An 11,001-nucleotide genomic window follows, 5' to 3' on the forward strand; every position below is an offset into this window, starting at 1 on the left:
ATGAAGGGATTTATTTTGCTTGATCATAAATTTGAAACAAGTTTTTTTCCCCTCATATTGGGGGGAGGTGGGAGAAAGAGAAGGCAGATTTTTGCTAATTGAAAAAGCACAATTTATTAAAAAAATAAATTGCAAGTCTGAACAAAAGAAAAAAAAAACAAAAATCAATAAGGCAAACAGGTAAAATAAACCAGAGGTTCTAACATAAGCAGGCAATTTGACCTCAGAGGCATTGTTGGGAAGAAAACCCAGGTCTGGAATGTGGCTTTCAAAGTGTATCCCTTTTCCAGAAGAATCAGATGAGGTAAAAGGCAGTGAGGAAAGAGGAGGGGACAGAGTAGCATTGTATTTGTATGAACATACATGTAATTTTTATTGATACATTTTGTATTTATGTCACCTTCATTCCCCAATACCTCACCCCCTGAGATATATCTTGTAGCAAAGCATAAAAAAAGATCAGAAAGACCGACCAACACATTTGCCCAATCTATTCTATGTTCAGTGTTCCATACATTTAGTTCTTCATCTCTGCAAAGAAAGGAGGGAGTGAATTCTTGTATTTCTTTTTCAGGGTCAGTCTTGGTCATTATAATCACACAGTGTTCAGTTTAGATGATCTTGTTTCCTTTGTTGAAGTCAGGAGTTGTGTATCTTGTTTTCCTGGTTCTGCTTATTTTGCTCATCAGTTTGTATAAACCTTTCCATGCTTCTCAGTTTTTTTCATATTCATCACTTCTTGCAGTCAAACAGTATCTCATTACATTCATGTCATATATATGTATATGTATGTATGTATGTACATTTTAAGCCTTCCCCTCCTGATGGCTGACTCCTATGTTTCCAGCTCTTTGTCATGCTGTTCTGAATATTTTTGGTGTTGGAGGGGGCCCCTTTTCCATCTTTGACCTCCTCAGGGTGTATACTTAACAGAGAAGCATTGTGTATTTAGAAAAGATATTTCCTTGTGTGAGGACATCTAGAAATCAGAAGGGGAACGTGTGGTGGAGAACATTTTGGTGAAGCCAAGTGGAGGCAGCCTTTGAAGTGAGGTGACTTCAGAGGATACTAGAGGCTACTTTGATAGAAAGGAGATGGGTGGGAAACTCAGAGAACAGATCACAAGCTAGGCACATGGTAGGCACTGAAGATACAAACCAAAAATAAAAGTCACTGTCCCCAGGACTTTAGATCTTTGGGAACTGCTGAAGTGAAGAAAGAGCCGAAGATGGTGAAGAAAGTTAAGGATGACAGAAGAGGGCTTTTTCCCCTTTGCCTTAATAAATGTTTATTACTGTGAAAAAGAGGAGGATCAAAGAAAGGCTAGGACTGCCCATGGAAAACAGTGCTACCTGAGGACTGGAAGAAGACAGAACTGCCCACTTATCTTGTTTTCATTCTATCTGCCAAGGGGAAAGAATCTTTGGATTGAAAAGGTCTGAAACAAAGGGTGAACAGGGAGTTGAGACCTAACATGGGCAGTGACTCCTGACTTATCCAGAAGCTTATTTCCACTTTTATCTGCCCCCCCAACCTCCCTTATCTTCAGTTTTTCTCTATTTTCTGGCTTCTTCCCTGCTGCTCACAAAGATGCTCATGCCTTCTCCTTAAAAGACCCTCACTTAATCCTGCCACCTCCACTAGTTATTGTGGCTCATATAGACTCCTTGAGAAAACCCTCCACACTTGGTTTCTCCAATTCCTTTTCTCTCACTGTCTTCTAGGTCCTCTGCAAACTCATCATTCAGCTGCACTGACCAATGTGACGGACCTTTCCTCAGCCCTCATCCTTCTTGACGGTGGAAGCATTCACCACAATTGATCACGTTCTCCTTCTGGATACATTCTCACTGGATTTGTCCGTGGTTCTGCTCCTCTCCTTTTTCTCCTCTTCTGTGTCTGACTGGTCCTTCCCAGTCCGTTTGCTGGGTCACACCTCGTGGGCCTCCCCAAGGCTCTATCAGGGACCCTTCTCTCTTTTTCCTCTATACTATTTCACTTGGTGACTTCATCAGCTCCTGTGATTCATCAATGACCATCTCTAGGTAGATGATTCCCAGGTCTATGTATCCAGCCTTAAGACTTTCTCTTGAGCACCAGTCCCATATCAGCAGCTGCCTTTTAGACACCTTGGACTGGATGGCTCATAGGCCAGCACATGTGAATCAGTGCTCATTATTTTTTTCTCCCAACTTCCCTATCCCTTCTCAAGAGCACCGCCATCTTCCCAGGCCCTCCACTGCCATGCCATCCTCACCCTCACTCACCCCACACCTCTAATCAGTTGCCAAACCTTCCATTTTTACCTTCCAGGTCTTGTGTCCGTCACCTACATCCCATAGCCACAACCATCGTTCAGACCCTCTGTTACGACAGTCACTCCAAGGTGACTTTTCTCAAGTGTAGGTCTGAGCCGCTTGCTCACTGAGCTCTAATGGCTCCCTATTACCTCTAGGATCAGTTATGAAGCCTTTGGTTTGGTATCTAAAGCTCTCGATAATCCGGCTCCTTCCTGCCCTTCAAGTCTTCTTACACCTTTCCCTCCTCCATGACTACAATCTCACTACTTTGGTCCCACTTCTAGTTCTTCAAACATTGCTACTCCATCTCCCATCTCTGGGCTCTGCATTGGACGTTCTTCATGTCTGGAATGTTCTGCTGCCTCATCTCTACCTTTGAGTTTCCCTGGAGTCCTTCAAGATTCAGTTCAAATTTCCCTGCACTCAGAAAGCCCTTCCTAGTCCCTGCAGTGGCTAATGCTTTCCCCTCTCAGCTTGCCTTCCGTTTATACTGTATGTGTATCTTGGGTCTTCCTAGCTGCTAACATGTAAGTTTCCTCTGTCAGAATAGAAGCTCCTTAAGGGCAAGCACTGTCTTATTTTTCATATTTGTATTCCTAATTCTTAGTACAGTGTCTGGCACATAGTGGATGCTTAATAAATGTTTATTAAATTGAATGAAAAAAGTCCCAGTTTTCAAAAAGGGGAAGAGAACAGGATCGGCCAATTATAGGCCAATAGAGTTGACTTTTATTCCTAGCAGACGGTTAGATCTTTTTCTTTCATTTTAATGGGAGACTAAAGGAGCTTGGGGCAGGGATGGGTGGTGATGGAAAACAGAGCCTTAGAGAGACCTTGGTGGTTGGTTGAAAGGACCACTCTTGGGATGGTTCTGGAGGGTACATGCTGACAATGGTTTATGGGCAGAAGTTAAAGTGATTTTCTAACCCTAAGTCAACACTATCCCAGGATATCTCAAGACCTTGAACCCAAAGGAACTTGGAAATAGTAGTGTCCCCCAAACTGCCAGAGCTGTTCCCAGCCTTGTCAACATTGAGGGGAAAAATCATTGTAGAGAAAGTGCCGATCTTCCTTGTTCCCTAAAAAAAAACAAACAAAAATGGGCTGCCAACAGGTAAAGAAGCACGAAGGTTACAAGAGTGGCCTCTCCTCCTCCCTTCCCCATACTTCCAGTTCTGCCTCCAGACCAACCCTTGGCCATCATCCCAGGAGCCAATTCCTGTGGAGAAGGGACCAGCCATCCCCACTAATGACCAACCAAGTGTTACCCACCGGGCAGGCAAGCCAGCCTTGCTGAAGCAGCCGGGTACCCTGAGGTGGGTCAATTAGTCATCACTGACCCTCAGGTCCTGATGGAAATAGCCCAGAAGGCTAATCCCAAGAGCCTTGGGAATAGCCAGGCTTCCAGCCTGGTGCCCTTGGCCATCCTCCCATCTTCCCTGCAGGCGCAGCAGCCACAGTGACTGGAGACCCAGAAAGGAAGGTTCTGGCCCCCAATGTCCTGGGCCCTGTCTGTGGTTCAGCATCAGGAGCTGATGTGATTTTGTCAGTGGGAATGACCTTGAATTAGGGACCTGATCATCTGCCTTGCTGCTGCTCCCTAAAGACCATGGGACTTTCCCATCTGCTGTGTAGCTGAAACCTTCCCTATGCAATTTCTCCCCACTAGAAGGGAGGCCCTTGAGGGCAGACATGTCTTATTTTCTAGTTATATTCCCTGCTTTTATCTCAGTGCTTTGTATATAGTAGGTGCTTAGTAAAGATTTCAGTGATCCATTTATTAGACTGTGATTTAGTCTCAGACACAGGAGGTTAAAAGACACATCAGTTGTCTGATTTCAACTTAGCTGGCTTTCTGTGCTGTGTTTGAAGAGAAAACAAAAGCCTGGCCTCAGGGTTCTCAGAACCTTTTGAAATCTGTGCTTCCCAAATCTTTCTGGTGAAAAAGTCACACAGAGCTAAGACTCTAGGGTTGTCAGATTTCTTAAAAAGAGAAAATAGCTAAAGATTTTTCCTTAGTCATAGATTACGTAGACAAAGGACCTGTCTCTTTCATTAAAGAACTGAAGTCTCAGCTAAGAAAGAGATGGTAGATACCACTCTCCCTTTTAGGGGGAAGAGGGAGCATCTCAGCTGAGGACTCTAGCTGAAGCCAGAAGTCATGGAGAGAAGTTTCCTCTGCTGCTGCCCCATGGAACAATGGCCACAGTGAGAACAGGAGCCTCAGAACATGGCCCAAAATGTGAGACAGGCAGGGACTGGTCCAAGGCAGCCCCTCTATGCACATTTCCAGGCTATGTGCATTCCTTACATATGTTCTCTTCACTGTGTAAGTTCTGGCCACATGCATTCTCTATGCATATATCCCTCCATGTGTGTGCCTTGGCCAAATTTCCCCCAGATACGTGCCTCCCCACCTATGCTCCCTGGGCATATCTACTCTCCCACTGTGGAGTGTGTATTTATGGGAGACTGTGCCCCAGATTCATAGGGGAAATGTTCTATTGTTACTTTTCCTGATCAATCGATCCTTCGCCTACTGTGTAATGAGTACCCATTATATGCCAGGCATGCTGCTATGCCCTGGTGACATAAAGACAAAAATGAAATAATCCCTGCCCTCAAGAGGCTTACATTTTATCGCGGGAAATAGCATAGATGTTTACAAACAAATAAATAAAAAATATTTGGGGAGATCTAACAGCTAGCGAGACCAGGAAAGGTGTTAGCTTGACAATCGTACTTGAGTTGAGTTTTGAAGAGACCTAAGAGGCAGAGGTGAAGAGGGAGTGTGCTTCAGGCATGAGGAGCAGCCTGGGCAAAGTCTTGGAAACAGGAGATAGAAGGTTGTGTTCAAGGGTCAGCAAACAGGTCAATGGATGTGTAGAGTGGGGGAGAGGGAGGAATATGTAATAATTTTGGAAACACAGGTTTTATGAAGTTATAAAGGCTTTAGACACCAGAGAAAGGTGCCTTATTTTATCTTAGATACAAAAGGTAACTGCTGAAATTTTGTGAGCAGGGAGTGACATGGTCAGAACTAGGCTATTTTTTTAGTGAAATTTTTTTTCCAAGTGAAGATCTGCCTTCCCTACTCCCCCCCCCCAAAAAAAACCACGAAAAAAAAATCCTGTTGTAAACAAGTATACTCAAGCAAAACATTTATTCTTTGACCATGTTCCCCTTCTCCTCCCCCCACAAAAGTTTTCAGTCTGCTCCCTGAATCCTTCACCTCTCTGTCAGGAAGTGGGGAGTATATTTGATCCCAAGTCCTCTGGAATTGTATTTAGTCACTTTGTTGACCAGAGTTCCTAAATCTTTCAGAGTTGTGTATCTTTATACTGTTGTTATTATAGAAATTATTTTCCTGGTTCTGCTCACTTCCCTCCATATTAGTTCATAGAAGTCTTCTCAGGTTTCTCTGAAACTCTCCCCTTCATCACTTTCTATAGCACAATAGTATTCTGCCACAGTCGTATATCATAATTTATTAAGTCATTCCTCAAATAACAGGCATCTCCTTTCCTTTCCAATTTTTCTCCCACTGCAGAGTTTCTAGAAATATTTTTGTACATGTGAGACCTGCGCTATTTCACTAAATGCCTTTGTTTTGAAATCCTTGTGTCCTCTGACTGACTGGCAAAAGTAAACATACCAATGGGGGCACATGAACAGCTGGAACCAGGGCAATGGCCAAGTGACCACTATTTATGCTTTAAGTGAGGGGACTCGAACCTCCATGTACAAAGCAGAGACAAAGAGGGTCAATTGAAGGTGGTCTCAGAGGGAGCCTCGAGCATTGAGGAGGAAAGAGAAAGGCCCTTTGCAGGAAAGAACAGCCACTGAGACACCCAGAAGAGACAATCCAAGAAAAGAGCCACTGGTAGAATGTTTGCTTCAAATGCCCAGCTCCTGATTTGCAAAATTTAGGTTCCTAGTCAGGGAGGCCAATTATCCTGCCAAGTGTTACTGAGATGGAGTCGACTGTGACCCAGGACTGGACTGTGCATCTCTAGTTTAAAAAGTAAAGGAACAATGAAAGGAGTGGGTGGGGCAGCTCAGGGCTCTAGACTGAGAAGGTAGGCAAAGCCAGGAACTTTCAAGGGGATGCCAGGAAGGACCATTTGGGGAGAGATGGATGGAGGGACTTGGAAGCAATTTTATCACCAGCATCTATTATAGACCATCTGGATGGAAAGAGGAAGGAGATCCAGAGTTCAGTGGACAGAGTGCTGGAGACAGGAAGATTTGAGTTCAAATCCTGACTCAGATACTTGCTAGCTGTGTGACTTAAGTGACTTAACCTCTATTTGCCTCATTTGTAGAATGGGTATGATAATAGTAACCCTTACCTTCCAGGGTTATTGTGAGGCTGGAGTGGGATAATATTTGTAAGGTACTTCGCAAACTTTGGTGTCCTATGTGCATCATCATCATTATTATTCCAGCAGGAGCCTGAAGCAGAGGGGATGGGAGATTATACAGACACAAGAAGAAGAACAGAGCAGAGCAGCCGTTAACTCTTGCCTTGATTTTATAATAATTTCATCCTTCCAAAGGTTGAAGGAAGCAACAAAGGGGAATTCTCTTCTGCATCTGATTCTCACCAAGCAAGGGACAGCTGCTTGGGAAGAATGATCATTCCTACCTAGAATTTGTGACTGAGGAAAGCCAGGCACGGTCTTAGGCATACCCTAGATTTAGGAAAGATATTCCAGAGGATTCGGAGGAAGTAAGGATTAACATTCTTCAGGGAAGGCAGTTGAGAAACCAATAAGAGTTCTGAAGGCACTGAGGAAAACAATTCCAGTAAGGAGGAAGGATCTGGCGGTGTGGGGAACTCACCAACCAAGCAAGCTTTTAAAAAGCCATACACAGAGAAGAGAAACAAGGGAAGGGAACGGGATGGATGCAAAGCATGTTCCGATAATCTCAGAAGAGTCTGAAGGACCAGCGCTAGAATGAGCCACAGATGATGAGGAAGGCTAACAAACACAGGAGGCAAAGAAGAGGATCCCAGATGGAAGAGGACTGGGATGGCCCCATGGCTGGAGATGGATGGAGTGGCGATTCCAGGAAGAAAGAAGAAATGCTCAATTGGTGTTTTGCTTCTGTTTTCTCTGACAAAGAAAACCACCTGGAGAGAACACGATAAATGAGGAGGGATTTAGGAAGAGCCTGGAGGTGCTCATCGGGGCCAGAGAAGCCATCCCACTGAGCCGGGAAAACCAATGATGGGAAAGATCTCAGAAAGATCCTGGAGAGCTTGACAGGGGAAGAGCAAAGGCTGCCTCAGTCTCCAAATAGGGAAGAGACTGGAATCTGCAAATTCTAGGCAAGTCAGCCTGATTGTAATCTCTGGGATTCAAGAGATGTTTGGTGAGTGTCTAGAAAAGGAAGCCGTCATGGCAAGGAGATAGCCTGGCTGCTAAGGGTTACTAATAAGCTAAGCTTTCATAATCTGGGCTAACAATATTTCTTAATAAGTTAACAAGATGAAATTCAATAATGTTAAGTAAGTCTTGTACTTAGTCTCGAGAAATCCTCAAATACAATATGGAGGAGACATGGTTAGAGAGTAGGTTGTCTGAAAAAGATCTGAGGGTTTGAGTGGACTACAAGCTCATGTCAAGTTAGCCAAGATCAGATGATGTTGTCTTGGTCTTCATTACAGAGGGGCCGAGCCTGCAAGGACAAGGAGCCGCTGGTGCCTCTGACTTCTGCCCTATTCAGACTATCTGTGGACTAGTGTGTGGAGGTCTGGGCATTTTAGGAAGGGCATTGAAAGCATCCAGAAGAGAACTGAAGGGAGAGAGAGGGCCAGCCCATGTCATGTGAGAATCTGCTGAAAGAACAAAGCTTGTTTAGTCTGGAAGTGTGCATACATGTATAAGTGTGTGTGAAGGAACAGGACAGCTATCTTTAAGTACTTGAAGGTCTGTCTCAGGGAGGGGTTAGCTTGTTCTTTGTGGCCCTAGAGAGCCAAGCTGGGAGCAGTGGGTGGAGAGGAAGGTTTAGACCAGATGTCAGGACACAATTCCTAAAGGTGAGAGCTGGCCCAGAGTAGAAGGGGCTGCCTGGGAAGCTGGTGTGCTCCCTGGCACAGGAAGCCTTTGAGCAGTGTCTGGGCAGTTACTTTCTTACTGGGTACATTAAAGAGAGAATTCTTGCTCAACTCTGATTGGGACTGGATGCCATTGAAGTCCCTTCAACTCAGAGATCCTGTGAAGCTGAGTTTTCTGGAGGACTCAGAGAAGGCTGATCAAATGGTGCTGTTCAGGGTGTCTGAGAACCCAAGGAATAATCATTCTTTGATCAGAGCTCTGGTTCACAGCTGGGTGGAAGAAAGATTACCAGGACCAGAGGCCTGCTGGCAAGTACGACATTGTAAATGGGGGCAGAATGTAGCTTGGGCTTAACGCTGCCCATCCAGGCATGCTTCAGTGGGAAACACGTGGGAAAGCATGGTTCCTTTGGCTTATGGGTGAGACAAAGCCCCACTCTTGCCTTGCTGCTCTTTCCCTTCCAGCATGTTTTGTCCCGTCCTGTCCCCTCCCCTCCCCTCGAAGCCCAGCCCTGAGTCTTTGGGGGGGTGGTGGCAGATTCCTTGACCTTTTGTAGAATGAAAAGTGAGCATCTTGGAGTCAGAGGAGCTGAGCTCAAATCCAACCTCAGACACTTTCTGGCTTTGTGGCCCTGGAAAAATTACTGAACATCTCGGTGCCTCAGTTTCCTCATTGTAAATGAAAGACTTGGGCCAGATGGTTGAATTTGCAGCTCTGATTATACAATCCCTCTGACCCGGGAAGGCGGGCCTGCTGGCCAGCAGTACTAGCAGTAGCCAGGAGATGGCAGCAAAGTGCCATCCCTGGCCGACTCCTCCATCCAGCCTGGGGTTCAGCTCCCAGCTCCTCTCCAGGGCTGGTGGTTGGGGCAGTGTGGTGCAGTGGGAGCAGGCTGCCTTTGGAGTCAGAGGACTGGTTTCCAATCCAGCTCTCCTCGTTGCGTGGGACCTCTGGGCAGGCCTTTCTGGGCCTCAGTTTTACTCTCTGTAAAATGGAGGGCTCAGGTAAGCTGGCCTTTAGATTTAAATCCAAGTTCCCAGTTTTCTGGGCTACCTGGAGGGCAAGAATGATCCCAAAGGACCTCAGGAATAGGCGGGAGCAGGAAGGGGCCTCCCAGGCCATCTGGTCCAACCCCGGAATAGGAGAAATAGGAAGGAATGACTTGTCTAAGGTCACAGAGACAGTAAGAAGGAACCTTGGGGATCATTGAATCCACTGCTCTCCATCCGTTTAACGGAATAGGAACCGAAGACTCTTCACAGTCGACTTGTCAAATCTGCTCCTCCCCCCCCTTCCCCCCCCCCCCCCTCCCCCTCCCATTGCTGTTGCCATAAAAGAAGTATAAGAAATGGCAATTGGGGAAAAGACGCAGGATAATGGGGGTGGGAAGGGGGAGGGGGAAGGGTGGTGGTGGGGAGGGGGAGAAGGGGAGGGGGAAGGGAGGTGGGGGGGGGGGGGAGAGGGGGAGGGGGAAGGGTGGTAGGGAGGAGAAGGGCTTTTCTATGAGGCCCTTACATTTTCAGATGGATGATCAGGATGCCACATTTTTCTCAACCACATAAACTTCCCCAATCCTGTTTGCACAAAACAGTGCCTGGGAGAGTTTCAGGCTTTACTCTTGGAGGACGATGGGGCTGCTGGTGGCAGCAGGTGATCTTTCTATAATCATCAGAAGGTCGGCAGGCCTTGTGCTTTCAGAATCGAAGTCTACTCTGGGGGGGGGGTATTCTGCTTTAGGGAGAGGTCGCCTTGGTGCGGTCACATGGCTGGCAGGGCAGGAGTCACTATTCTCGCCTGGAGGCCTGCTCCTAAGTCACTGCTGGGCAGCCACCATTGGCCCCAGATAGTCTTTTTATTTTGTATTTTTTGAGTCCCTTTGATTCTTGCAAAGACAACATGGAGTTGACCTCCCTCCACGTAGGCAGGAGAGCGGGCCCCAGTGACACATGGGCCCCCAGGCTGCCAGGCCCTCATCTCTGGCTTTATAAGTGTGCAGAAGCCTTCATGCAGCCAGCTGAATCCACCCATGCATTCGGTTCTGCTTGGATGTCTCAGTTCCACTTTGATGGTGAAGTCTGTGCAGGTAGGGATGGCATAAGGAAGATCTCTGGGCCTTGGTCTCTAGTTGGGACTCACCACTGTAAACATTTACAAAATACAATCACCTCTCAGTTATTTTCACCTGGATTAGGCAGGGACAGTTTGGAGTCAGAGTTCAGCAACCCTTGCTTCCCTCTCCTTCCACAGAATCAGCTGCTGCGGCTCAGGGGGAGCAGATTCATTGTCCCTATCTGCCTAAGCCAGGGATCTTTAGTGGAGCCAGAACTAGGGTGGGGCAGCTAGACTATTGCCCCAGGGCACTGAAATGCATAGGGTGCGGACAAGACTTGCAAGCCTTCTGCAGCAAAGAAAGAGCTCCATACCCCAAGTGAGCTCATCCATGGCTAGTCTCAATTTCTCTGTAGTGTTTCAGAGTCTCTCTCCCCGACTGAGTTTTATTCTGTCTCCCTCCTCTCCAACAAATAAACTGTTCTAGCTGGCAAAGTCTCTAATTATGCTCCTGGTGCTTAGGAGAGCAAAGGTGAACCTACTTGACCCAGGTGTGAACTCACTAAGGGAGAATAAGAAGCAGTTGG

This window comes from Petaurus breviceps, unplaced genomic scaffold (genome assembly GCF_028583685.1).
Source record: "Petaurus breviceps papuanus isolate PSGF00001 unplaced genomic scaffold, PetGlider_PUasm1.0 90721, whole genome shotgun sequence".
NCBI lineage: Eukaryota > Metazoa > Chordata > Mammalia > Diprotodontia > Petauridae > Petaurus > Petaurus breviceps.